General features: G+C 44.2%; 3 protein-coding genes across 4 annotated transcripts in view; 2 read left to right on the forward strand and 1 right to left on the reverse strand.

Annotated features, from left to right (window-relative positions):
* The window catches only part of LOC126558677 (cleavage and polyadenylation specificity factor subunit 4), a 500,167-nt gene that overhangs the window by 240,909 nt on the left and 232,484 nt on the right, over window positions 1–26,774 (forward strand). The window lies entirely within an intron of this gene.
* The window catches only part of LOC126557508 (probable methylcrotonoyl-CoA carboxylase beta chain, mitochondrial), a 142,554-nt gene that overhangs the window by 68,447 nt on the left and 47,333 nt on the right, over window positions 1–26,774 (reverse strand). The window lies entirely within an intron of this gene.
* LOC126557207 (protein kinase C) overlaps window positions 1–26,774 on the forward strand; it is a 283,290-nt gene that overhangs the window by 44,927 nt on the left and 211,589 nt on the right. The gene's annotated exons all lie outside the window — the stretch shown is intronic.

Consider the following 26,774-nt stretch of genomic DNA (forward strand, 5'->3'; position numbering starts at 1 on the left):
TTTGCGACTGTGCGAGGGAAAAACGATCGTTGCCGTAATTCACGTTTAATGGCTTTATTATTAATACGGCATTAGACACCTGGCCGCGGGTGAAGGCAAAGGTGAGCCCTGGAGATGAAGAAAAGATTTCGGTGCGTGTCCAACGTTGAGCAGAAACGAAGGAAGTTCAACGCCTTCCGATGCGCCGTGTGTCTCGAGGCACCTGAGAGGATTATCCTCTTTTTTTTTTTTGCTTCAAATTGGTCCCCATTCATGTCCAGTGATGGTTCCACTGTGCAATGGTTTTTAAAGTAAATGGTCACTTTGCAATACAGTACAATGTTTCAACGAGATCCTATTTGTGGCCGGATTGTGGAATGCGTTTGCTTTTTGCTCTCTTTCTGAGAGAAAATCCGTGTCCGAGTGGTTCATCCATGTTCCATTTGCAATCCATCCGGACAATTTTTCCCGTGGAAAAAAAGCTCACTAAAGGCGAGAATAGTCAAACGACAATAAACCGTGCGGTGCAAGTGCATCATCGAACTGAAGCCGTTTTATGAGTGTTGTTACCGGGTTAAAGGGAACCCAGCATCGTGCACCGTGCGCCGGGGAGAAGAAGCAAAAAAAAGGAACCCTTTCAAGTGGTCGTTCCGTCTCGAATGTCCGCTGTGGTGTGCGAACCGTATCTGGTCATCACTTCACAGCATCGATTGACCTCACAACCTCCACGAGCACAACGCCGTCTAGTAGTCCTGGTGAGGATTAATGGAACTTAACTACGGAGTGTTTTCAGCTTAACGGTTAGCCCTTTAAAGTCTCCATCCCATCGTCCCGGTTCCGGAAGATATATATACAGTAAACAATAAGGGTACATGCTTCCTTTCACTTTCAAACTTGCAGAAAGTGATCGATAGACCTTATTCACGGGGGAAACTTTACAACCCGAACACATCGTTCGAGGCCATTTAAATGTCTGATTAGGGTGAGACTTAATGTTTCAATTTCGTTAGGACATTATGTGGGATAAATGTGGCTTTGTGAATGGATCTAGTACTTGAGGTCCAATACTACATACAAAAATTCTGATGCGAAAGAAAATGAATTTTCCTCGCATAAATCTGACTCCGATTAAATTGAATGCCGAATGAGATATGTTGATGTCACAAAGTCCTCACTACGGCCGAACAGTCCGGATGGGATTCGAACCGCGGTCCTGGTGTATAAATACCGAAACCGCTGTCCTCTCCACAACCGGAAAACACAATATTTTCGCACAATATTTAAAAACAAGCGTCCATTTTCGCGTCATTACACCATTGTCCAGTCCACCCGGTCCCGGTTGCGGTTTCGGATCTGTTTGAGAGGTTACAAGTACGTTCGGCATTTCACTCTTCCCCATCAATCTGCCCTCGTTCATCTTCCCTTTTTAGCCCAACTTCGGTCGAGATCAATCCATCCTGCCCCATTCCAACTGCGGGAGAGGAACGCCTAATTCCACTGACCTATATGCACGGTTTGGGACGAAGGCACACAAATGGGGTTTTGTCACACTAAATTATGTTGATTCAAAGCCATTTTCCCGTCTCTCGCGCCGCACTTCTAAATCCGCAACCGGCCCCAAAACTGTGGCATTTACATCTTTTCGGCCCAGCAGCAGCGCATATTGTGTCGCTGCTCTGGACCGGGTCTACGGACTATGTCACTGCCGGTGGAAACCGATACTGTTGTAGGGAGAGGATTGCAAAAGCGAAACAAATTAGACGAAATGGGCAGTACGCGTACTGCCGCGAACGACTGTGTTGCTGACCGTAAAACCATTTCCCACTCTCAGCTGGGCTTAGAGCTTTTCGCGGGATTTTTCAATACAGGGGGAAAAAACGGAAGGGAATGAATTTTGCGTTACTATACAATTTTCATCGAAATCAACAAAATTGACTTTCCACATTTGCATATTACATTTTGGTTTTATATGGTTGTAGTATAAAAATTCCCTCAAACACCAGATTATGCGTTCAGACTTTCCAATGAAGACCCTTGTCTCATTTCGTTACCAAAGCGTGAAGCATGACGGGATTCCTTTCCGACAGGACCAAAACACACATTTCGCATCCGGTAACGGAACGGGAAATTCAAAACTACTACTTTTGTGCAAACTCACTTTTCTTCGGCGAAGCCATTCAAGATCCCCAACCAGGCATGTGTACGGGCGGACCCTGTGTGTCTACCAGGTCCGGGTTTAGAATGTCTGCCATTTCGCACAGGCAGAGCCTTGTACGAGTGAGCAGAAAAGTATAATTTAATGCAAAACATTAGTTTATGCTTCACACTCCACTGTTGTTACTTGCGTTTGTTGTCGGATGATGTCTTGGTTACACTCCCGGACCAACCACCCCCGTTTTCCCGTTCACCGAAAAACTTCAAACGATTCTAAAGGGAACACACCGGGTTGATGTCAGTTTTTTTGTCTGCACCCTGGTCACGTTAGAAAGATTCTCGCCGGAAAACTTCGGCCAGGCCCGGCGGTTTGTCGTCTTGGAATGTGTTGCTCAATTTTTCGTAACAAGCTTCCAGCAAGCTTTTACGCCCTGTGTAAAGCATATTTTGTTATTCAAGAATGTTTTATTTTTAACTCGACTTGTCTTGAACAAACGGCTCAAGATGGTCAAAGGGTACATCACACGAGCACACACACCAATAAAGGGAGTGGAGTGGAGTGGATGTTGCTGTCTGCATATCATCTCTCTGCTTAGAGGGGTACAGCCAGGTGGAATGTAATGGAGGACGACATGTTCATCGAATGAAACATAAAACACACGTCTCGAGAATGGTTCTAGAAACGACGGGACACGTTACCGGAAAATAGGACAGGACATTGAAAGTACAGCGCCATTTCAACCAGCCGTCAGTAGGATAAAGTGGTGTGGAACTTTGCTTTGCATCTCACCTGCTATGCATGGAATTCGATTAGTAATGTTTCAACTGCTTTATTACTTTGATACTTCCAACAGTTTGCTTGCCGTAGGTCAGTGGTTGGGAAATTCCTTCGTACAAAGACTCGATTTTTTTCTACAATAAAGTTTGAGGAGTATTATGTTGTGAGTACATGTAATTGTTTTATTGAAGCTCTGTTGATGATGAATTACTACAAGAATAATATAGTTTTAGACAAGGGCAACACATAAGAAGACTACAGTGAGTTTCACATTTATATCTATTATTTCAGATAGTATCAAAGTCTCTCTCTTCTTGCCCTAATGGCTTGCTAGGTCATGCCGGTCATCGCTTGGGTTGTTATTTATTTTATACACCTCACAGTTGGGGACTCATGGTCCAGTTTTGAACACCGGTCCTGCCATGTTAAGTCTGGCGCTGCTCTCTGTTCTACCACTAAATCAGGAGCAGGATTACGTTATTTAACTTTACTTTAGTAAAAAAATCTTAAATTTATAAAAAATCGCTTTACTTTCTTGTATTGTACGGCTTATTATTGAAGATCTTAAAATTATATTAAAGGTAAAACCTCTAAAACTCATTGAGTATGCAGGTTCACATGACATCTTTTCCGAGCATCTGGTTCGGAACCATGGAAAAGGATTGCTTCAAATGGAGCCTTTGAATCTATATCACAGCAAGTCAAGGAAAATCCATGTGGATGTCGCAGCATTATTATGGGTGAAGATTTGATCCATCCATGGTAGAAATCCTCTCCAAAAAAAAGCAGGAAAAAGGACACCTTTGCTCTTTATTTGCTTTGCTTTTGCGTTGATGGTGTTTTGTTATTATTTGATTAAAGCCACATTTGTCGCCCCAGCCGTGCTTGAGCGTAGGCGATGTCCTGAGACAAAAAAAAAAATGAAGCCAACCATTAATTACATCTGCTTTCTTATGTTGTTGGCATAAAATTAAGGTGCTGTTCGTTGGGGTTTCTTTTTGCTTTTGCTTCGGTATCATTTTTGTCAGTGACACCCCGGGTCGGTTGATAGATGCTTCCGGCGTGAGGATTATGTGAGTGATGAATTTAAAATTAAATTACGACCCTAACACGAAGATCAGGGAAAACACATCGCCGGCGTCGCAGGGAAATGGTTGTAGGTTTGTAACCGTTAAATAAATTACGGTAAGGACCTTTCCCCGCAGGGAGGAGTAAAAAGTAACTTTTTTGTGTCAACTGCCAATTTTACATGAAAATGTTTCATTTAAACATTTTCGGTGGCTATGGTTCATGTTCGAAACCAATATTAATGAGCGATTGTTACCCTTTTAAGAATCCTTATCATATCTACGCGGCCCGATGGTAGAGACGACAATAGTGCCAGTCTTCGTACGGCCATTTCCATTGTAAGCCATTCGATGGTCGATCTTAGGTTCGAGCCGATAGTGTAAACAATATAATGTAACGTTGAACCATCCATCATTATTTTCATCATTCAAAGTCCATCATTTATTGGACGAGTTATCTATACCCCGAAACACATAATAGTTCTCTAAAAGTTTCCAATGACTACAACATCTGTGCCTTAATGAGTTCTCTCACATTCATTCATAAAAATCCGTTTCATTGAGCTGTTACGCTCAGACGCAACGTTGCGAAGGCAGCCATCATCACCGTGCACCACATGAACCACTCCATTGTGTGCCGGAATATTGATTCAGAATTAAAATTATTTGCTTATCGTGCTGTGTGCGTGGTTTCATCAAACAAACATCACACGAAAAGCATCTCGTGCCTCAGCTCAGTTCTCCGGCGCCCATTATCGTGCCAATTTTCCAACGCCCGATCAACATCCACGGTTGCGGGAAGCACCAACTGCAAAGAAACAAAAAAAAAAAAAACAACCAAACGGGGAAAACCTTCGAAATCGAAAAAGACTTTCCAAAAACGGTTATGGTTGAATGTTTCCATTTCTCTCCGCTACCCTTGGCTGGAACGCGCCTCTTATCTGAACTTTGGCTGCCGAAGTAGTGGTAGAAATTCACCTTTTTCCTATCATTACCGGATTGCAAATTGCAGCGCATGTGGAGTGGTTGTGTGTTTTTCGTGCAACTTGGAGAATAATTAGCCAAATGGAAAGAACACATCGATAGCAGCTGTTGCTCACCTTCTACCACACAGGCACACATCTACTTCCTTGCTGCCGTTATCGTTTTTTTTCTCTGATGAAGGTGAAAGAGGTGTAAATAAAATAAAAAAAATTAATCATAAAGGCGCGAAAAAGTTAGCATGCGAAAGTGGATGTTAATTATTGGTCCAAGCGCGATTTTTATCTATCAGGCTTAGTTTTATAGTATTCTTCTTAGTGTTTACTAATTGTCGGTGAGTGAGAGATTTTTGCGATATAAAATATTGAATTTTTTGTGTATTTTCACGGGCTCAAACGGCTCTGAAAAAGTATTCTTACAACATTGGTGTAGGTCACGCGAATGACACCAAACAACTCAGCTCATTTCGGGTAACATGTAATTATTGTACCAACTTCCTCAATTAAAAGATCTTCTTCTTCTTCTTCTTGGCCTGCTCAGGATTGAGCACGTCGTGTCGACATGGCCAGGTTTCCAATACTCGGTCTAGGCTCCGAGTATCCTGGAATTAGTTTCAATTAGTTTCCATGGCTGCAACCGATCTCCGACAGGATAGACTCCACTTGATCCAGCCAACGAGCTCGCTGTGCTCATCTACGCCTCGTGCCGAACGGGTCGCTGACGAGCATCTTCTTGGTTAAATTAAAAGATCGCTTTAAGTAATTAAATATTGCTGCTCACGGAAATAAATCGTGCCGCCGTTGGTGGACCGATCGCGCGAAGGAATGATCGATTCTGGACTCCTAGCCTAATTAAATGTACTTCGTCAGATCTATCTAGATCAGACGAATAATCTTTTCCCTGGGTCGGCCAGGACTAGTTCTCGAAGATTGATTCTAAGATTGAACGAGTTAACATTATTTTCCTTGCTTGGCCAGGACGAAAAATCCGTAAAGAAGGTTAGCCAAGATAGATTATTTAGATGCAACACAAGTAAATACCATGTTCAACTTAATATCTCGCTTGTAATACTAATTGGTTGCCCATATCTAATGAACAATCCACTCACCAGACTATTTAGCGATACTAAGTAATAACTCATCTCATGAGTACAGTAAATATTTTGCCCGTCCAGTATTTGCCTACCATACTAATTGTAAGGCCCTTTTCAAGGCATCATTTGCATGTCGTTTGCAAAAAAAAAACAGCATCTAGCAGAATTACGCAATCTTATCTTCGCAAAGATAACAAGCGCGTTCCCCACTGCGCAGACATCGCGATAGCTAGATGTAGTTATCGCTTGCTTGGCAATTGTGGAGAGCAAGCAATGTGTTTTGCACAAGATTTTTGGTAAACATCATCATCCGATCCGGTAAGAGTGGTAGTGGTGGAGTAACCTTTCCAATTCACCAATGTGCAGCGTGAGGAAAAGTGGTCGGCTGGCGTCGCCCGATCGCCAGGGAACAATGTTAAGTGATATCACAAATGCTGATAAACTACTACTTTTGTTGTGGGTATCTGCGTAATGATATCTAGGGCAAGCAGCAATAAGAAAATCAGAATATGTAGCAGAACACGCTAGGAAACGCTTCGCTGTGGTGCGAGAGAATTTACTAGAACGTGCGGCTCGGCATACGCTGAAACCTTGACAGCCATTGCGCTCTCCTGATCGGTGGAAGCTTCCACTTCCGAGAGTTCAATCGAAGGCGCGTATACGGTAGTAACGCCGCTATGATCGTTGACCGTGATAGCTGTGAAGTTGGCGTCTAAAGTCACTGCAACTCACGGTTAGCCAGTGGCTGACATTCGGCTGCAACTTCCGAATTCCAGATTAAAGTCAGGCGCTTCACCTGGGTGCATCTTCGGATGTGGAGATGTTTTTGGTGGTGCACGCATGAACCAGCCGGTTGGCAGGAGAATATACAGGGGTTCAGACATCTGGTTAGCCTAGAACACCTTTACAGCGAATCGATGCAGGTCGGGTAGTTCGAGTGCACTACCAAGTTATTGGAAGGTCAAGCGATGGTAATGCATGGTAGTTAGCAGTAGGCATCCTTTTTTTTTCGAATAGTAGATACACTTTACGCTTGAGTTAACGGATACTTGACACTACTGATTACCACTCAAACGTGAGGTTATACCATCTTTGTTGCAGACTTTGAACGGGGGTTTTTTGTTTTGAATATAGTGCCGGATCTTCTCCGGTGCTGTTTTCCTTCAAGATTGTAAGAGGCGCCAACGATGCGTTGTTTAACTAGTGTAATGTCAAAATGACATGTTACCAAAACATTCGGTGTAGTTTTCGAGCCTTGTTTTACAACATTTCAATAGCAATAGAGGAACATTACTCCCCTGTTCAGAGCACGATAACAGCCCCCAAACCAATCGGGCAATCCAGATCCTTTGCATGTTTTCCAAGTCGTCTTATCACCGTGCGATGTTGTTACTGATAAGCACTTAACGCCAGCTCGTTTCTAATGGTTGTTTTATAAACAGCGCAGCCCTTATCAGAGTATGCAATTGCGTTGCAGCAGCCAGGACGAATCTATACGACGAAAACGAAATACTCTCGAAATTCCGTTTGGGGCTTCCTAGTAGCTATTTTTGAAACAGATACCATCGCCGTTAGTTTAATCAGCTTTTCCGTGTAGTTTGTTTTCCATGCTTTTTATACTTATTTTTTGTTCTGTTGGTTTTCCCCCCTCTCTTTTTCAGGTAAGCTCACAGTTCTGCTTTTGATGAGGAGTTGTACGCTTTCAAGAGACGAGAAGGGTGCTGTTACTACTCTCTCGATGCAGTATTTGGTACAGTATGTTGGAACAGTTTTTTGTTTTGTTTTGGGGTGGCTGCGGGATGTTTGTTTACCGTTGATATTGGCAAGCAAAATTCTATGATTAATCAATAGCTTGTTATTGGAGGTGCGCGCCCCTGAGAATTGCGCTGCAATTTTTGATTAGCGATGGTTGTTATGGGGTGCTAAATTATGGTAACCTTGATTGATAAGCTCGATCGACTGAGGAGGGTAGCAAAATTGGCACGCGGGAAAACATCTCGCGGGAAAGGAAATAAAATAGTTACGAATATGTATACAGATTTCATAACCCTGGAGGTCGTTAAGTCCAGAAGGAACCAAGATACATTTAGATGCCTGTTTCTCCAATAAATAATTCTTGGCAATGTTTTGGCCCTAAAGCCCTCCTCTCACTTTCTTCATGAATTTTTCCAGAAGAATCCAACCTTCTCAAAGTTACGTTCAAACTCGATGCAACAAAATAAGAAACATTTGTTAAATCTGCTTACCACTCTCACGATGAGGACTTTGAATTCCAATAGCTCCGATACTTCAACTCCACCAGAAGTGGCCACTTGAGCACCACCATCAACTGTCTTGGGCTACTCAACTGTTACATTACAATCTTTCGTACATCCAAAGCATTCCGGCAGTTACATATAGTATTTTGGGGCTTACCTCTCAAAGAACGGAGAACACTTCACCGGAGTTCTAGCGCACCGCCGCCAGCAATACGACCAAGACGCCGCGTTTTATTAATTTATCTAACGCTTTCCTTCGTTCAACGTCTCTGGCATTGGGCTGGTTGTGGCCGCGCGAGTGCTGGTCGATAGATTTTTATTTTGGGTTGGGTTGTGATGAAGTTACAGATTTTTTTTCTTCTTGTTCATTCTTATGTTTTCCATTCCATTCCGGAAAGTCTTAAGCTGCCCCCGGTGGGGGCAAGGGTAGAGCACCTGGACGGGCGAAAGTCCTAGAATGGAGAAAAGCCTACACACGGCATTAGTTCAATGATCGATGGGTGTGTTATGTTCGCCACATGATGTTGTTGTGGTGGGTTAGAAGTTTTGTTGTTTTGGAAGTGTGATTTAGTTGTAGGAGAAGGAGCATGAAACAAAAACACACACAACAAAATCCATCAGCGTTACAAATCCACTGACGTTCGTCTGCGTCTTCCTGTGGGACCAAAGGCTATCCGAAACGCAGCAGGAATTTGTTGCTTTCTTCGCTTTGTTTTGCTACCAGATCGCTGATTTCTTCACCTATTGAGGCAAGCGGACAGTCAGGAGATCTCAACGCCGAACCTGTTTCAGCCCTCCAAACATCATAGCCGCCACGATTCGTCTCGGGGTGGTGTGATACATAGACCGCCCGTCTTAGCGGATGGACGGACGGACGAACCGGTTTGTGGCTCTTTTTTTCTAGTCTCGTCCGCCCGCTGGATGGAGAGCAAGCAAAGAATGGCCAAGACAAACTGAAATGGCTGGAACAGAGTAATGTGTCGCATGAAGGCCACACGCTTCAACTAAAGAACAGACATTCAAGATAGGTCATCTAAGCGCGCGTAGCCAATCTCTAGTACTGGCGCCTTGTGTTTTGGGTGCCTTTTTGGGGGAAAATAAAACTCTCCCGCCTCCCACATGTTCTCTCACACACACACACGTGTTCATGGATGCAATAAAAATAACCTTCAACTGGCGGGGAAATCTAATGCAGCCGAGGGCATGTGTTTTGAAAACAAAAATAAATCTTCCAATAGGGGGTGGTGCATGCTTGTGATAAGATTGATTTGTAATGCCAGATTCTTTAAATTGCTTATAAATTGTCCGGAATGAAATTTTCTGGCCTGCATTCGCCGATTTTACTACCACATTGCTTGTGTAGTCTGTTTGAAAAGCATCAAGCATCCCCATCCGCTAAAGGTAAATTTAAAATTACGCTGACCTTAATTCGCTGCAAATTTATGCTAAATTAATAATTTTAGTGCATGGATACTATCATCTAGCCTTTATCTGGCCCGCATCTAGGGCAACGATTACAGCGAACGGGCTATTTAGCAGCTAAGGCAGAGAATGAGAACGCCACAAGAAGATGGGTGCTAAAATCGCTTTCCGGCAGCTTCACTGATTTGATATCGTAAATTACCCACTTCAAGAACCGGAAAAGATCCGTTACCATGCCAACAAACGGGCAGCATGGGAAGGTTCTACAGCATAAGAAAATTGAAAAGTAACTCCATCCCACCGCAGCCACGGAAACCTCCCTAGCTGCATCATAAAACACTACAATGAATATCCAATGGGGTCGTTAAATTTTGATGCAGATGGTTTTGTCTGGACGGAATGGGAAATATCATTATTTGCCATAAGTGCACTTTGAGTGGAATCTCTTTTCAAGGCTTGGACAAACTCATATACTAAGGATTATGAGTTTTAAAAATGTTTTCTAAATCCAATTTTCGAATCGATGAATTCTTCTCCCAACCTATCTCAGGCACTTGCCCACGAAATGCCTCGAGAATCTTCCAGCTAGGTCAGCAATGTCCAGTGAACTGGATACAAAATACAACAGTTCAATTAAATTTCTATTGATTAATTACGGCCTGTCACAAAACAAAATATAATTTCGGTCCTAGAGAACCGATTGGAAACGATGCTGCACACTAAGGTTACGGTACAGTACCGATGGGTTTTTGTACAGTAGTGAAAACCTTCCTTCCCCCTGACAATCCGGCAGACATTATGGCACTGTGGATCACTGCTGCGTGACGTTGTTACACGCGATTAACCTTCCTTCAAATCTACAGCCCGAAGAGACAGTCGCGGGTGCAGTCAGTGTGACGAACCCTGACGTAAGATTGCGGCAAGTTGCCAAGACTTTGTACCGTCCAAGAAGTGATCGGCCCCGGGGTTTTGAAGTGTCACATCAAGCATAAACTGTTGTCACAAGAGGACACAAAAGATCGAGAGATGAGGGCACGTCTAATAGTAGCTAATTCATGTCAAATGGAGTAGAGATCCCGGCAAGTGGTGGAATCGTTCATGTGGAATGAAGTCTCTTCCATGTTGCAAATGTTAAAAGCAGAGACCATTGTAAGCAGATGCTAGATTTAAGCGTGTTATTGATAGTGAGATAAAATTGCATCAAAAAACATTAGGAGAAGATTGCTAGTTTTGAGACATTAACTTTAAGACCCTTCAAATGTTATATCCCAAGGTAAAAGTTAAAGAAGATGAGTGGAATATTTTAGGCATGATGTATTACAGCAGCTTGATGAAACGGGCAGTAGCGATGCTTACGAATTTACATTGCGATTCTGAGTGCCATCAGTCGTAATGGGTGTGTGCGCGCCTCAATGTTTATACTAGCATACCACGGATTCTTCCGTCTTACGTCAACTGATGATCACAAAAAGACAAACACCGATGATCATCAGGGCAGTCTGTTGTTGATCTGTTCGTGAAAATTGATTAATTGGTGCTCTTTTTTTAACTTACTTGTTGCCAGATGAACCAGAATTGCGATCATAATAATGCGTGGCTAATTAATTATTCATACAATTAGTACTGAAAGATAGCGAGCTCTAGCGCACTCTATCTAACCTCAATCTAACAGCCGCATCTTAGCGGAACGTGTTCGTCAGCCGGCTGTGTAATAGTGCGAATAATGCAGCGCCAAAAATGACTCCTAAAATACCGACTGATGTCGCATTAAGCCTTGAACTTTAGTCTACTCTTCGCCGTAAGGTGCCGGAGAAGACTTTCAAACGATCTGTAGCGTGTATTTTTTTTTTTTTTTGCTGTTACAGCTTACTAAATTCCTTCCCAAGAACAGGTTTCGTGTTGTATATATTATTTTTTCGGACACACAACAATCACCCGCCAAATGCGGACTATAATAGTAATCTCAAGCGCACACACACTGACGGGGGATGAAAAATAAGAAACATGACAGCACGAAGGTTGAAAACTGGTTTATTTTGGAAATGGAGCTTCTTTCAAGGACGGTCACGACAAATTTGGATTTGCAGATTTTAGGTGGCTCAAGTTTTGGGAGTTTTAGCTATTTTGACACTTCAATCACATACCTCTGGTTGTTTCTTTTACCCTGGAGCAGCCGATATACAGCATTTACATCAACACGCAGCACCAGACGACCCGAAGAAGTTGTTCCCTGTCCCGGCAATTAATTATCTATCCAAATACCGGCAGTTACCGGCCAAGCGTGTTTGGTGCCCAATCTTCCAACTCCCAATCACGTCCACGAGCAGTTCACGTGCAGATACACATAAACCTGCCTCTATGACCGGTGAACTGTAGAAGTTTGAAAGTAAAACCTGCCACAACATGACAACACCTTCGATTCTTCCATGCAGCACCACCATTCTGAAGCTACCATTCACTAAGGCGTCCGACACGGCACACAACGTGTCTGGTTAGGGCGCCCTCGGGGTGGCACTGTCGCCGGCTGGGATCTCTCAACACACCAATCCTCCAGTAGCGATCATTCTTCATGGGTTATTCACTCGCTTGTCTGGTGAACATAGCGTACGTACCTCCTTTAATCGATCGATCGACTGCGCGTTTGTCGGCAGTGGAGCAAAACGGCATTCTAGAGTAGCATAATGGGGCATGGTCTAAAAAAAAGAGCAAAACAGTGCACAACAGGAACAAAAATGGCAGTCAACAGGCAGTTGTTAAACCCCGTGAGAAAATATTTCAACAATTTGCAGCAAGCGGTGTGATGTTGGGGGATTTTTTTTTGCTCTCTCGCATGTGAGCTAGGATCAGTTTAGAGGAGGTCTAGTTCGTTCGGGCTCTCGAATCCCGAAAGGTCACTTTGAGTAACTGCAAGGGATTGATCTGATTGTTTGAGAGAAGGTGGTGCAACTGTCGCCCCAATGTGCTCCAAGTTTCACGTCTGATCGTTGTACTGATCGATCATCGTGCGATGTGATCTACTGCTGTGCATTAGATATCTCCCTGGAATGCGTGGTCGTGTGGTAGCTAGCCGCTACCCGTGCGAAACCTACACACTGACTTGTACGAAGAAATCACCTAGACAAAAACATTACCACGGCTGTATACGATCGGAGAATCGGGTTGAGTCACCCATAGCGCCCTGATCTTCACTGATCTTATGTTCCTTTGGAAGTTACAGATGTATCTAAAAGGCATCGCTAAGTATTGATCGCCTCTGTCAGATTCCAAGGCTGTTCTGGACGAACCTTCATGTACTTGCCAAGATGTCCGAATATCCTCCGAGTTTATAAGTAGCAACCAAGAGCAACAACTCGATCCGTTGCATTCGGGATGTCTATCATACAAACTGGTTGCTTTATGCCTTGCATGTCGAATGCGTTTAGCAAGCCGAAGCGGCTACATCCCGACGCCACTGAAATTGATATGCAATGGTCTCGGGAGAAGACAATGATCTCTCTGTCTCTTGGCATGCGTGACGTTTGGAGGTTAGGGTTGTTACATCCTTTTATGCAGACTGAAACCAGCCGTCAACATGTTGCAACACGGAACACCTAAAGGTGTTGAGATATTCTTTCGAACCCGGCAGATTTCTCAAAGATCGTTTCCGTTAAAAACAAGATTCATCAGTGAATGTTGAATGTTGGGAAAATAAAGACGTTTAAGTGGGTTTGGAAGGTACAGTTAATGCGATTCGGGGCCATTTTGTGAAGCAGTACAAAAACCGATCCTAACAGGTGAACTTCCGTAGCCAGCAGCAGCGTCTTACAATTATCACGTCGAACCTCCCCATTGCACTTCACAAAAAAAAGCAAACCGTTGAAACTTTCGTTTTTTTGATTCAATCTCCGGACGGTACTTTGGCGTTTCCTGCACCTCCCAAACTGGAACACTCTCCCTAGGTTCAGTATCTAACAGAGAATGAGCCATTTGTAAGGCAGCCTGTGTGTGGATGATAATGGATCCGTAACATGTGCTGCACAAGATCGCGCCCGAAAGGAAGACACACAACAGTTTCGTATCGCGCATGTCATTAAGTGTGCTCCGATGGTAATTACACTTCCTACAGGCAATTATCGAACATTTGCGTTTTCTTGAGGCGGACTGAAGGTGCCGACCGGTGGTGGTGGTGCGTTAAACGCCCTAGACACTTCGCGCCATGTTTTACAAACACCCAAACAGCGATCTTGTTTTCCAACTCCCACTGAAATGTTTACCGGCGCCAACGCGCCTCCATTTTGTACACGTACGTGCAGCATGAACCACCGCAATTGGGTTTTATGTGGTCGACAAAAAAAAGCAGTATTTGAACTTATGCGTAGGAATGTATGCTAATTTGTCGATCATTTCAATCGGACAGTTCAATTCGTTTCGGAAAGATTTACATGATTCAAAATTTATCCAACAAGGTTCACACTTGTTTACAGTACGCTTCAATGTCGATCAAGCATATTGTTTTCCGGCAAAACACAACAAACCATTAAGTGGCATGATGATGACTGCCGCGGGAAGTAAAATTTATCATCCCCCGCAAGATGATCAATCAAAAGGTGGCCAAACATTTGCTGTCATAAGCCGGCCAGGTCCAAAATACGAACCTCTTTGACAGCCGTCATCTGTTCGAAGTGTGTTCCTTCCTTACATTTTTTCCATAACCGCTTTAAGCTTCTTTTGCATTCGTGCACGAAAAAATCTCCATCGCCTCTGCGTCGCAGTTTTAGCGAACTCGGATGAACCTTCTCTCTGCTAAAAACCTGTCCCCGTTTTTGGCCAAAGTCAACCTCATCAGATAACATTCCTTTTAACTGTCGGTGGTTGTAAAATGTACAAAGAGAGACACGCAAAAAAAAAAAGACGTCCAGCAAACAAACCAAAAATCACCGATCTTGACGTCATGTGACCGATTGAGGACGAAAGAACGAAGACGATCCGATCCAAAGACGAGACAATGGGGGAGGAGGGAATACATTAATCCTGCTTGCGATTCCGTCCTATACTTCTTGCCGTTTCCAACCGCCTGTCCCTTGAATGGGGATTTTATTTTTTCGTGTAAAATATAGCCTTAACAAGTCAAGATCGCAACGGGGATGATAAAACGTAATGACACTTCCTCCCACCCGGGATTTATGGTTAATGTATTCGGTTGTTTTCGCGTCGCCAGTGGATTTGGGAAGCACCAGCAATTTAAATTCTTACCAAAACTGGTTCTTTTTTCCGATTAAAGAGTTTGTTTTAGAATATCATTAACGATAATATTTTTAAAACGATCAAGAACGATTCGCGTCGATTGCTGAGAATGTAAGGATCGCCGAGATTTCGTCTATTGGGAACTATGATACAGAGAAATGACCTTGTACCAAAGTTCTTGTCCAAAAATCCTTGACCCAAGTGTGCAATGACCAAATGCACTTCTCGTTGGATTCGCTGAATTGCTGAAATCGATCGGACGGGAAGTTAATTATGCAAATTTTAAAATGACTTTCCCGACACCCGCTACATACCCATCCGCCATTCGTGCTCTCCTAGGATCACTCGCACAGCACATTTTTAAATATTCATTAGGAAGTTTCATGCAATGGTCAAGGACGATGTAATGGTCCGTGAATGTCAGTTCGATTGCATATGCCTGGAATCTAGACAGATGCAGCAGAAATTCTACATCCGGAGAACAAACGTCCAATGGTTACGCCCGCATCATTGAGCCACGGGTACCAGACGTTCCCCATGTTAAGGATAGATGTTCGTTGCGCAACGTTTGACACCATTAGTTCCCACACCGTAGCACGAACTGGTCCTCGACTACGTCGGCGGCTAACCTTACTCAAGGTTCATCGACAAAGTTTGCAACCGGCTATTGGTGGGTACGGTGGCCTGCAAATCTGGCGCATACATCGGGCACGTACATTGACTGACAGCCGCTGTAGGTGTGTGTGTGTGTAGGTCGTCGCGTACAACAGTAGCAGCTTCGAGAAGGTTTGCTGTCATTCCGATCCCGGTTTGCTGCCATAGTCTCCGGTGACATTGATGACATTGTTTTTCGGATGTTGTCCGTGATGGCATCTCTTCGTCTGTGCCTGCCCACGAGCGCAATAGGTAAAATGGATACACAAACACCCGGCCCCGGATTGTCATTGCGAATGTCGGAAACGGTGCAAAATTCAGGAAACCACGAGGACGAACACACATTTGTATGAGTGGCGAGAGCTGCTGAATGTGCTGCACACCGGAATGGTCCTGTCAACCGGTGGTAACCGGTTTCGAACCTGCTCTAAATCGTTCTTCTAGAGACATGAATGGTAGAAAGAAATCTTGTGTCCCATAACCGAGGAACTGATTTATTTTTAACTATAAAGCTACAAATTAAAAAATATGATACAAGAAATGCTAATGGATTGAATATTTTGGAAAAGAGTTTAAAGTCTCTTTTAAACTAATAAACGACTTCGAAAGTAGGGAAAGAAGCGAAATTCAGATACTTGACCTGCTTTAGTGTAAATTAGCGTACAGGTTGCTCTGACAGTACGTTAGTAGTTGCGCCATCTGTTGCAAAAAAAAAAACAATCTATCAAACTTCACTTCAATGATAACTCCCCCAACTTAATACTCCTTGTAGGCACGATTTGACCTTCAGATCGTTGTTATTCTAATAATAAATTCCCCTCCACTGTTTGTTTGTGTGTTTGTAAGTACTTACACAGCAATAAAAACCAATACCCAACTTCTTCATCGTTTCGTTCATGGCCCTCTGCTGGCTCGTGCTTCAACTAAACGGCCACCAAGGGTAGTATCAGTGCAATGCACGAGCTGCAAATTGTAATGCTTCCGGTCCGTTCCGTTCCACTGCACCAGGTACAGGTTTCTAGTTCACTGTACGATTGCCGATCGAATTGCGTCAAACGTGCAAAGAAGGAAGTTTTTGTCCAGTTTTGCGCATGATCATGATCGGATCACTGTTTACTGACGTCTCGTCTCGGATGCATCTGATCGACGTGTGCTTAAGTGATAAATTTAAATTTTCTTCACGAGTCTCTCTGCATTAAACGACAAATCATTTTTTCCCCTATTTACGTAGCGTCCCCAAGTAAACACACTTTGATCGAGCAAATGTGCACCGATGGCCGGTGGGAAAAATGAACACCGAAAAATCGAAAGCAATTGCTCCCAATCGGGACGGATCGTGTGGCGGAAATGATGTTTTCCATCCATTTTGTGCCTTTTTCCCCGTTCCAGTTTTGTGCTGATTGTCGCTGATTGAATGATACAGTGTGCTTTTTTGTGGGTCCGCTTTTTTTTCGATCACTTTCATCGCTCTTGTTTTGTGTTGATATTTATTTTTGGTTGCACTCTTTCCCTACCTTTCCGGGCGTTTCCACTACGTTGACGTTGGGCGATTGGGTGTATTTTTTTCTGTAGCTTCCATCTCGTCAGTTTTGTTTTTATTTCCATTTGATTGTTTTCGCGGCAAACATAATCTCTCGTGCGCGCCCGCCAAGCTCGCGATGAAACTTCATTGATAGTGAAAATTGATGAAAACTCCTGCCCGTCCCTGGTAGCGTTGGTTAGTGCGTTCACGTGCGAACAGAAGGCAACGCCGAAAACTGCGTAGATTTCGCCAAATTTGAGCACAACCAAAAAGGTGAGGAGCTGCGTTTCACCGACAGACATTTCGGTTTCGGTTCGTTGTGGTTTTTCCATACATCCAATTTACACACAATTTTCCCTAGAAGTGTGTGCGTGTGTTGTATTCTGTTTCGAAATGTAAAATTTCCATAAGAAAGGAAAAACTGGTGGGCAGCGTTTTGGATAAAAAGCAGAAATAGCTTCGGGGAATGAATGCTGTTGTTTCTCGTCCAAAAAAGTGCCTTTGATGTCTACACCATGACTGTGTCAGTTGGAAGGGTTATACGAATTTATTAGCATCAGCCTTTTCGGTATCGTATTTATATTTTCAAAAATTAAATTACAAAAAAGGGAGCTTTTCTTTTCACAATCAAATAATTGCTGTGTGTTTATTTGTGTTCGATTACTGTGGTGTAAACTTTCACATGACCCGTCTCTACACAGGAAGAAGCTTTTCAAACACTCTTTTTAAAATTTTGAACACAAAGTGAAACCGCCCACTGCTTCTTTCTCATTTGGCGTGCCAGTAATTTTCGGACCAATTTTCAATCTCATCTATTTTCACACACACACACACACACCTGCCGGAAAATGAAGCTTTTTATGATAGTAGATGATAGCAGTAGTAGATGGTTGCCCGGCTTGCTTTCCTTGCACTCACGTTCCCCTGTCTGTATTGTTTCACACCCCTTTTCGATTTCGACTCAATGCGTTGTTGCAATTCGGTGGTCGGTCGGAGTTTCACCAGGATCCGGTGCGAAAGGTGAAAGAAAACTCACCTCACCTGTATACCGCTCCCGGTCCAATTCTCCTCTCCTCCGAGGAAGAACGCGAACCGCGTGGTCACGAACACCGCACACACGTCGTATTGTTCGTGCCCGCATGCGGCGGACATTTGTGGCAAACGGATATTCGCAATTTTCTCCCGCCATTTTTTTTTTGGTTTTCTTTTCCATTTTCGCGTGTGAGAAAATTGAACCGAGCGACGCACTGATACCACGCAAACGTGAGCGCCACGCAAAGTGCGCTGTTTGTTAAGGATGCTGGGCTTTTGATGAAACCCGATGATGGAACTAGTGAAGTGATGGGTTGTCTGGAGTGCAGCAACGGAATCGCCAAATCTGACTGGATCTGTCTAAACATCTATCTTCTATTTAACCGTTGAAAACAGCCATTCAATTGGTTGGAAGGCCAATGCTCTTCTATTAACGATTTTAATGTCTCCGAGCAGTTACGGACGGTTCCAGTTGCTTCGGCTCTGGAATCAAGTGTCTGGACGGATCCGGACGATTCCAGTCCGTTCCTGACGATTCCGGGCAGTTTCAGTATGTTCCAGACGATTCCGGACAATTATAAACGGTTCTCAACCTTCTTTCCGGAACTGGATCCTATTTTATTTTTACACGAATTTTGCCCATCTCTAGCTGGACCGAACCCGTCTTCTTTAGAAGTAAGTAAGGCAGGCATGGAGGGGCACGGTTTAGAGAGCAACGAAAAGCACATAAACGCTCGAACATTAAAAGCTTCCTCAATCGTTCGTTAAACATTTCCAAACAAATTATTTTTCTCTCTTTCCGCCAACGTTACCCTCACGAGAGTGGTCTCGAAGTCTAACTAACCCTGTTCAGGAAGGTTAGTTCGTTTTTTTTTTCGTTTGGTGGATACAGGCGTGGATGGTTTTGCTTTCCTTTTGCAGTTTGTGATCTACCGAAACCCATACTCTGCTCATGCTCTCGGCCGGGAGTACGATTACCAAACGTCCGAAACCCTAAAAAGGAGTTTGAATAAATTGCTTGCACTACGGAATGGGTAAGAGTGAATCGATGCGCCAATGTGTTAGCAAAACGCTTCCTACGGGCTGTGGCAATGCAATCAATTTCGGTTTTAATATTTATTACTTCATCAATTGACTATTAATTGCGCTCTTCCCTTCATTTCCTTTCGTGACGTTTTACTCACCGATAGATTTACTGAATATTATAACTAGTTCAAAATAAGCTGTATCAGTACACGCGTTGGTGCCGTGACCAGGATCCATGAAAATGCTATTAGAATCATTTTACGTGTGGTATTTTGAAGCAAACCATGCCACTTAAAGGTTAATTCAAGCATCACACTTAATCCGGAGCAAATTGAATGGTAAAAGCACCTACCCGATCCTCCCCATCCTCTTCTGCTTGCGGCAGACCGTAAGAGTTAATGCACCAATGGCATGTCGGCGAGCCTGTCAGTGCCCTCTGGGCCCTTATGTTTTGGTTAATATTTTCGATAGTTTCCCACGGGCCGAAGAATGTTCTACCGGCAGCGTGGCGCTGTGTGGCCTCCCCAACCCGTGGGGAAGGTGTTTGCAGGCTTTACGTCCAACAATATCTCGCTCCAATATCTACCATCGATCAGTAGTCGAAACATACAGTTGAATCGTATCGGGGGCAGGTGGTAACGTTGGTCCACATACATGTTCTCGGCGTTCCATCATGTGGTTTTATTATTTTTCCAACCGTCCACAAAACCGGTCAGACGGTCGTCGTTCGGTATGCTTTGAACGAGGCTGAAAGTGGAACACGCTGCCGTACAGTGAATGTCGGCTAGCGTGACAATTGTCCGTTAAAAAAAAATGTTGTAAAAAAATGTGTTCATTTGTTTACAATACTTATGATTATATAGCAATGAATGATAGTTTTACAACCAAACACATCGTTCAAATTATCATCTTAACGTGAAAGTCGGATAACACTTCCATTAGCATGAATGGAAATCTCCTTCTGTGGGGATTCAAGTATCCAATCCAAAGTCAGTAAAAATTGTCCATAGAGGAGAAGCATTAGGAAAAACACAGTACGAAAAGTGAAACAAAACAGAAGGCAAGAAATACCACCGTCCACCGGGTGCTTTTCTGGACCCGGTTTTACTTCACCCTTTCGGAAAGACCATCAGGGGGCCATGATTTGGGGTCTGCTCAGCGTTATGCACCTTTGCACACGATCTATCGCACACATACACACTCGAAACCCTTCTCGCGCTGCCCGCCACCCAGCAGCCATCTTTGTTACGCGCGAAGGGCACAACACACAGTACACAATGGCAAAAAGTGAAAGTTTGACCTGTCGCTATTTGGCGGGTTCAAATACTCACATTCTTCGCATCGTAGCCGCGAGCCAGCACAGCAGCATGGAAGAGTAAGAGGGCCAATTCATTCATACGAGCGTCATCTCTCGCATTGGAGCTAGAAAAGTGCAGAGAGCATTTTATATGCTAGCTGTCAATGAACTTTGGGTTACAATCACTGTTGCTGCCACTCGATTTACTCGGTGGTACACTCCCAGGTTGGTCGGGCGCGAGAGGTCCAGATCAAAGGAGTAAAGAGGAATTCTGAAGTGAAGTTCTGATCCAGTAGGGTTGCGATGAATTTTGAATTCGAAACAATAAAGTAAGAAGTTATTGACCAACAGAAATTCCTCAAAATGTGTTAGAGCAGCAGAGTAGCACAAGTAAACTTTGTAAGCTTCTTCTATCATCGTAGGACATCTTTGAATATTCATCAAGCCATCAAAATTATTGATTCATTTTCTCGTTCTCTCGGAACTCGTTTTGAGGAAACGTGAAATGTAATCTCCTAGTACTTGCATAAGTCTCTTAGAATTCCAAGCCCCAAAAAACCCTCGTAGAAGCGTTTGAGAGGGAAATGCTCAGAAGGATTTATGGCTCTGTATGCTGTTGAAGGACACTAGGAGCTGTAGCGAATTAAACTCGTCAGGATCAGTGTGGGTTGATCATGTCATGAAAACGGAACCGGACGACCAGTCCGTAAAGCCTTTTTAGATTGTGATTACTGCGACGACACTAAACCGTGAGTGGTTCCGAAAATTACTTCATCCATGTCAAGCCCCAGATATGTGAGAACCTATTTTAATAGACAGTTCTGCTGCCGTGATTCTACTTAGTGATCTACCGCAAGTTATGCAGAAATGTCCTTACTGATAATGCATTATTTTACTTTCCCACAACGTTGCAACACGTTTCTGACATCAGAACCATTAGCTGCAGCTGATGAGCCTCTACTATAAGTGCATTTTTGGAACGAAATTAATACGAGAACGCTTGCGTACATGTCATTGCTCTGCATTTTCTATCTGCCATACCTTCCAAAGCAACCAGAACACACCTCGTACGTGCTTTTTAATTAATTTTCGCCTACGCCACCCTGCATCGCTATGAGGACGTGATCATTTAATGAAATAACCCACTGCGGACAGTGTACCATTCCGGTGGCTCCAAGTGTTCTCTAGACCACTACGCATACCTGACACGACCTGGTAAAGATTAATATTATGTTTTTTTTTCGCATGCTTTTAAACGAATCTGCATAGATAAACCTTCCCTCCACATCACTTTCCATCCAATGGAACTCGTTTCTAGGTCAATCGTTGAAATGTACACCCTTCGCCATTAGAAGGGAAGATGTACTACTCAGTGTGTTTGTGTGTAGAAATTGTATGCATGTTATTCAATTTATCTTCATTTTTTTTGCGCTTTACCCATTATTTACTAGCTAAGCGAACCTGTTGACCGTAAGTCGATACACGATGCGCAGTGAATAGAAGATCGATTGCAAAGTGTTCGCACTTTCGCGGACCGGAGGGGGTGAATGAGGGAGAATCGTGCGGATGGTTCTTGGAAAACGCTACCCACTAATGTTGGGCGGCCGGCTTCAATCGAACCAGTCCCCCCCTCGCAGGGAATAACTATCTAATTCCCTTCTAAATCACCCTGCCGACTACTAGTCCCCGGGAATAGTGACGCGTCAAACCGTTCGGGGGAAGTAGTCGTCGGGTAGTAGTCGATTATTCGTGATTACCGTCACGTACGTCCTCATAAAAACTAGTTACTATTCATACCGTGGAGGGTCGCCTACCGGGTCTCAGATCGACACGGTATCTACGGCGCACGTTTCCTATTCTGCGCTGTGTTTTGCGGACATTCGGTGATTTGCATGCCTCCAATGAAATTGATCAAGACGGCCAAGACGAACGCAAAGTTCCTGTGTGTGTGTGAGTGTGTATGGTTAGGATTGAAGTGAGTGAATTACGGAATTTTGCCCACGCGTCGATGAAAACGATGTAGTTTTCGCTCAGTGCGCAAATCGTGCACTAGCCTTCCACACCTACCACAGGAAGAATGGAAAAAAAGGTTGCCAGACTTCATCGAGCATCAGAAATCAATGGATATCTGTCACCGCAAGGCGTCATGGTCCACTGGAAGGTGACAAAACTTCCGAGTTTGTCTGTTGCTCATTGTTCATCGCCAACAATCCCTCTAGTAGACCTTTTTATGCTGCTTTTGAACCTGAGCAGAATTACGGAAATGATGGTGAATTTTTACAAGGGTCTACGAGGCCCGAGGTTCATTCTGGCACGTCGCTATAGAGATTCTCGACACCCAGGTTGATGCGTGTTGCTGGAAGAAGCATTGTAATTTCTCTCACAGTACGATACCTGCAGGTAATCTTAATCACGACTTTGCTTACTGCCGGTAATCACAATGCAAAAGATGACCCCAAGATGTAATGTCTGAGGTGCTTACCGTCACGTAGGTGTTGCTGGATCGCATCTCACCGGTTCTTTATTATCTTACTGGCACGGGAAGGGTGGTCGGCTAACGACTACGACACTGCATCATCAACAAGTAATCTCGAGGTCCGGGCGACGAGTGTGTCAACGTGAGGGCGACACTCGCCGTGTATGTCACATGTTCCGGAGCATGATAGTGGAATCATAGTCGGTACGGAAATTTACAGCCCAACCGATGGCCCGAAGCGATACCGGCTCGAACAAGTCAAGAGGTCGACCAGCTCGGCGATCTTAGGATCCGCTGTGGGCACGTGACATATCTCCCGTTTGCTTTAGACGGTTAGAAATGAAATAACTGCTGATCCCGTGGGTGCAGGTTTCCTGGCCTCCGCTAATTACAGCTACCTCGTACTCCCTTGAACATCCCAGCAATTAAGAGATCAAGAAGCTGGAGCGTGTTCGCGTGTCTACAATGAAGATCTCATCAAGATGAGCTCCGAAAGCGTTTCGGTAAAGGAAATTGAGCGTCACCAAACGTTCGCGTGTATGTGATGTATAGCTACTTGCTGGAAAACATGAACCCCCCCCCCCCCCCTCAGAGGGTCATGAACTTTCCGTCGAAATTTTCCACGCATTTGGATAAGCGGACCTCTAAATAAACTGTTATTGCTTCGACAGGCGGCAGTAAGTAACAGCATCGGGGGACGATCGTAAACCTTGGCGAAGGTCGTAGGATCGTGCAAAGATAATAGTTCCGGAACTAGAAGCGGTGGTGCACGGTGAACAAATCACGACCCCATATCTGATCACGGGTTTGCCTTGACGTGGGTCGCATTAGTGCATTTCAAGTGAAGCAGCAGCAGCATTGCTCGTGTTACAGGAGTCGTCGGCGTGGTCGTAAGATATCATCTAGAGTAGAAGCGCCTCATAGCCCCATACCGACTCGTATGTAAGATAGTTTAGTTGACCAACAAAACCAAAACCGATTACACACTCTCGGGGAAGGCTTGCGTTATGTAAGCGTCGGCCCGCCCAACAACACCCCGCCACAGCTGTCTATTTTGTATGGCGATATGGCGGATCACCTCCTTGTGGCTGCCACAACTGGATAACAGCACAAACCGAGGCGACAATGGGGCAAGTGAGTATATGGTCAATTATTGGTAATGATCATGCAAATTGTTTGCAACCTGTGGCGAGTGAGCGTCTGCACACCGGCAGAACTACCCTCCCAACGCTCCTATCACTTTGCGTGCACGTGCCCTATTCAGTGGCTCGCTAGATGATAAGATGAACCCCCTGCAGGAGGACAGAGAACCAGAGGCAAGGTAGGTCAAACGGTTAGAAGTCATCAGCTGGCGCTATCGCAGTTTTCAAAGGATGGTTAGAGAGCAGGAAGAAGTGGAAGTAAAAATAGCTGAACTAAAACAAGAAAATAAATTTCAATAACATTCTTACTGCGCCTGTTCTTTAGTGGGTGATGGGGAGGTCAGCAATTGATAATGCAACCGTGTCGGTTTCGGTGCAGATTGAACCGAACGCGTCGCAACGCCAACTCGCCCCGATAGTGTGGGCAAGTAGAGGCGAACCGTTTCTGACAGTCTGTTGGCCTTTCCAGTCACAATCTGTCCGTCCGACGTGCGACGTATTACAATCCCTGATCAAGATTAGCTTAAATTTAGGAAGAACAATTAAATCGACCACCGGCATCGATCATCTTGTCTAGCACGTTTCTGTTCTGTTTGTAAACAAAAGCGGCTAGTTAGCGTTAGTTTACGCCTGTGTACGACATTTCTTTGACGGTCAGTGTGTGAGGTTTTTAAGAAACAGAAGAAAATGATCTGCGTAACTTCTCAAATGTTTCGGTCGTATGGCGCGAATCAGAAACCCATCGCTAACCACCGAACCACAGCTTACGGTACAGCGCATCGGACATCGTGTAGCAAAGGTGGTTCACCAATATATCCAATGTTTAATTGCCCTAATTGACCGTTTTGCTGCTTTAATTATAACCAATCTGCAGCAGTTTCAATCGCTTTTAAGGGTATGTATTTTTGTAAACAAAACACATTTCAGTTTTGTTAGCAAGTTTTAATGGCTTTACTAGGCAAACTTGGCAGATTTCAAGCACTTGAGCGTATTTGATCTGTCTGGCGCTTGCTAATAGAATTGATGGTAAAATCGGTCTAAGAATAGTATCACGTTATGCTTCAAGAGATCAAGAATTGGGACAACAACAGCGGAATTTTCATTCTAATTTTTCTAAAACAATGTCACAAGACAATCTTATTTTTTTGGCAACAGTCAAGAAGTATCAGGAATAATTCTTTGGAAGAGAAACATCATTTGTGATATCGCAATCTTCTGACTGATGTGAATTTTGTGCTCTATGGCCTCGCAATTTTTTGCAACATAATCACCGAGACCGACTCACCTCCCAAAACTTTCCAACCATTATCCAATACGGGCTCCCCGATAATCGGCACTCGGCCAACCAATTTACCAATGAGAGCCGATTGAAACGCGAATGGCTGTAGAAATAGTTTCCGGTCCACAACGCTCCGATGGGTCTGGGGCGGCCAACCCCTTTTGATCAACTCCCTTCAACTCCACCCACCACGTGGACGGACTTCGACTTCCGTCGTGCCGGTGTGCAAATTCGATCGTAAAGAGCTGGATTGCTGTGCACTGTGAATTGTGCACGGGGCAATGCCAATGCAATGGCATTGGCTCACCAAAGGGAGGGAAGGGACGGCAAAGGGTGTGCAAATGCAGCAAACGGCAGCAGCAGCTTGTTGTGTTCGCGTTTTGAAAGCTTTCTATGCCGTGACGTACCCGTGCCGAGTAAAAAGGTTCCTTTCTCTTCGGAGTTCCCTTTTTTTATTGTTTCCTTTCTCCTAGCCGAAACTGTGGGTGGTTAAATGTGTGTGATAGTCTAGTTTTTTTTTTAATTTGATTCCGGGGTTACACCCACCACCGGGGGACTCCAAGGAATTGTGGAAACTTACAGACCGAATTTCTTGTCCCATTCGTGGCATGCAATAGCACAATGCTTCCTGTTCTATGGAGTTATTATAAACTGTCAATTCTCCTTGAACCAAAAGAGCGCCATGTTGTCAAATTTAACAACTTAATCTGTCCCTACACCAACGCAAGCAAATGTATGACTGCTTTTGTTTCCAATGTAAACCATATCATGGCTACATTGTAACAACTTTCTACCATCGTCTCGTAGCTTTTATGAGTATTCTCTCCTACGTCCAAAGTTCGTTTGATCGATAAGTAATTTCCCGCTGGGCAAGAAACTGTTCCTTTACCGTCTTGCAACAGAACAACCCAGAATGCGTCAACCCGCCTTCACCATCATCGATAAATACGCCGTGTCTTACGCTCTCTGTGCAAGCTCATCGGCCGGTCTTGCATGTCCAGAGGCACTTAACCATCCTCTTACCCCTTATTGGTAGACTATCCTCGCGCACACGATTGTTGCCATTTCGAAAAACATTTTATAGCCGCATTCCTCTATTCCGTCCTCATTTGGAACGATGGATTTTAGCATTCCACACGCGCACACACCCAGTACGACCTGGCGAAAACTGTCGTTTCGGCAAACATTAATTTACATCTGTGCGCATCAGGTTCGATGGCCTCCCGTTAGGGAGTTGAGAAATAAAGAGAGAAAGAGAGATAGCACATTATGACAGCTGTCAGTGTTGAGTGACTATCGGGAGCTGCCGAAAGGCGCAAAAAGGGCTACAGAGATCATACGGAAACGTCTTCGTCACGAGCCAGCTGATGTTACTTTCCGCGTAAGAAAAT

This window comes from Anopheles maculipalpis, chromosome 2RL, assembly GCF_943734695.1.
Source record: "Anopheles maculipalpis chromosome 2RL, idAnoMacuDA_375_x, whole genome shotgun sequence".
Classification (NCBI taxonomy): Eukaryota; Metazoa; Arthropoda; class Insecta; order Diptera; family Culicidae; genus Anopheles; species Anopheles maculipalpis.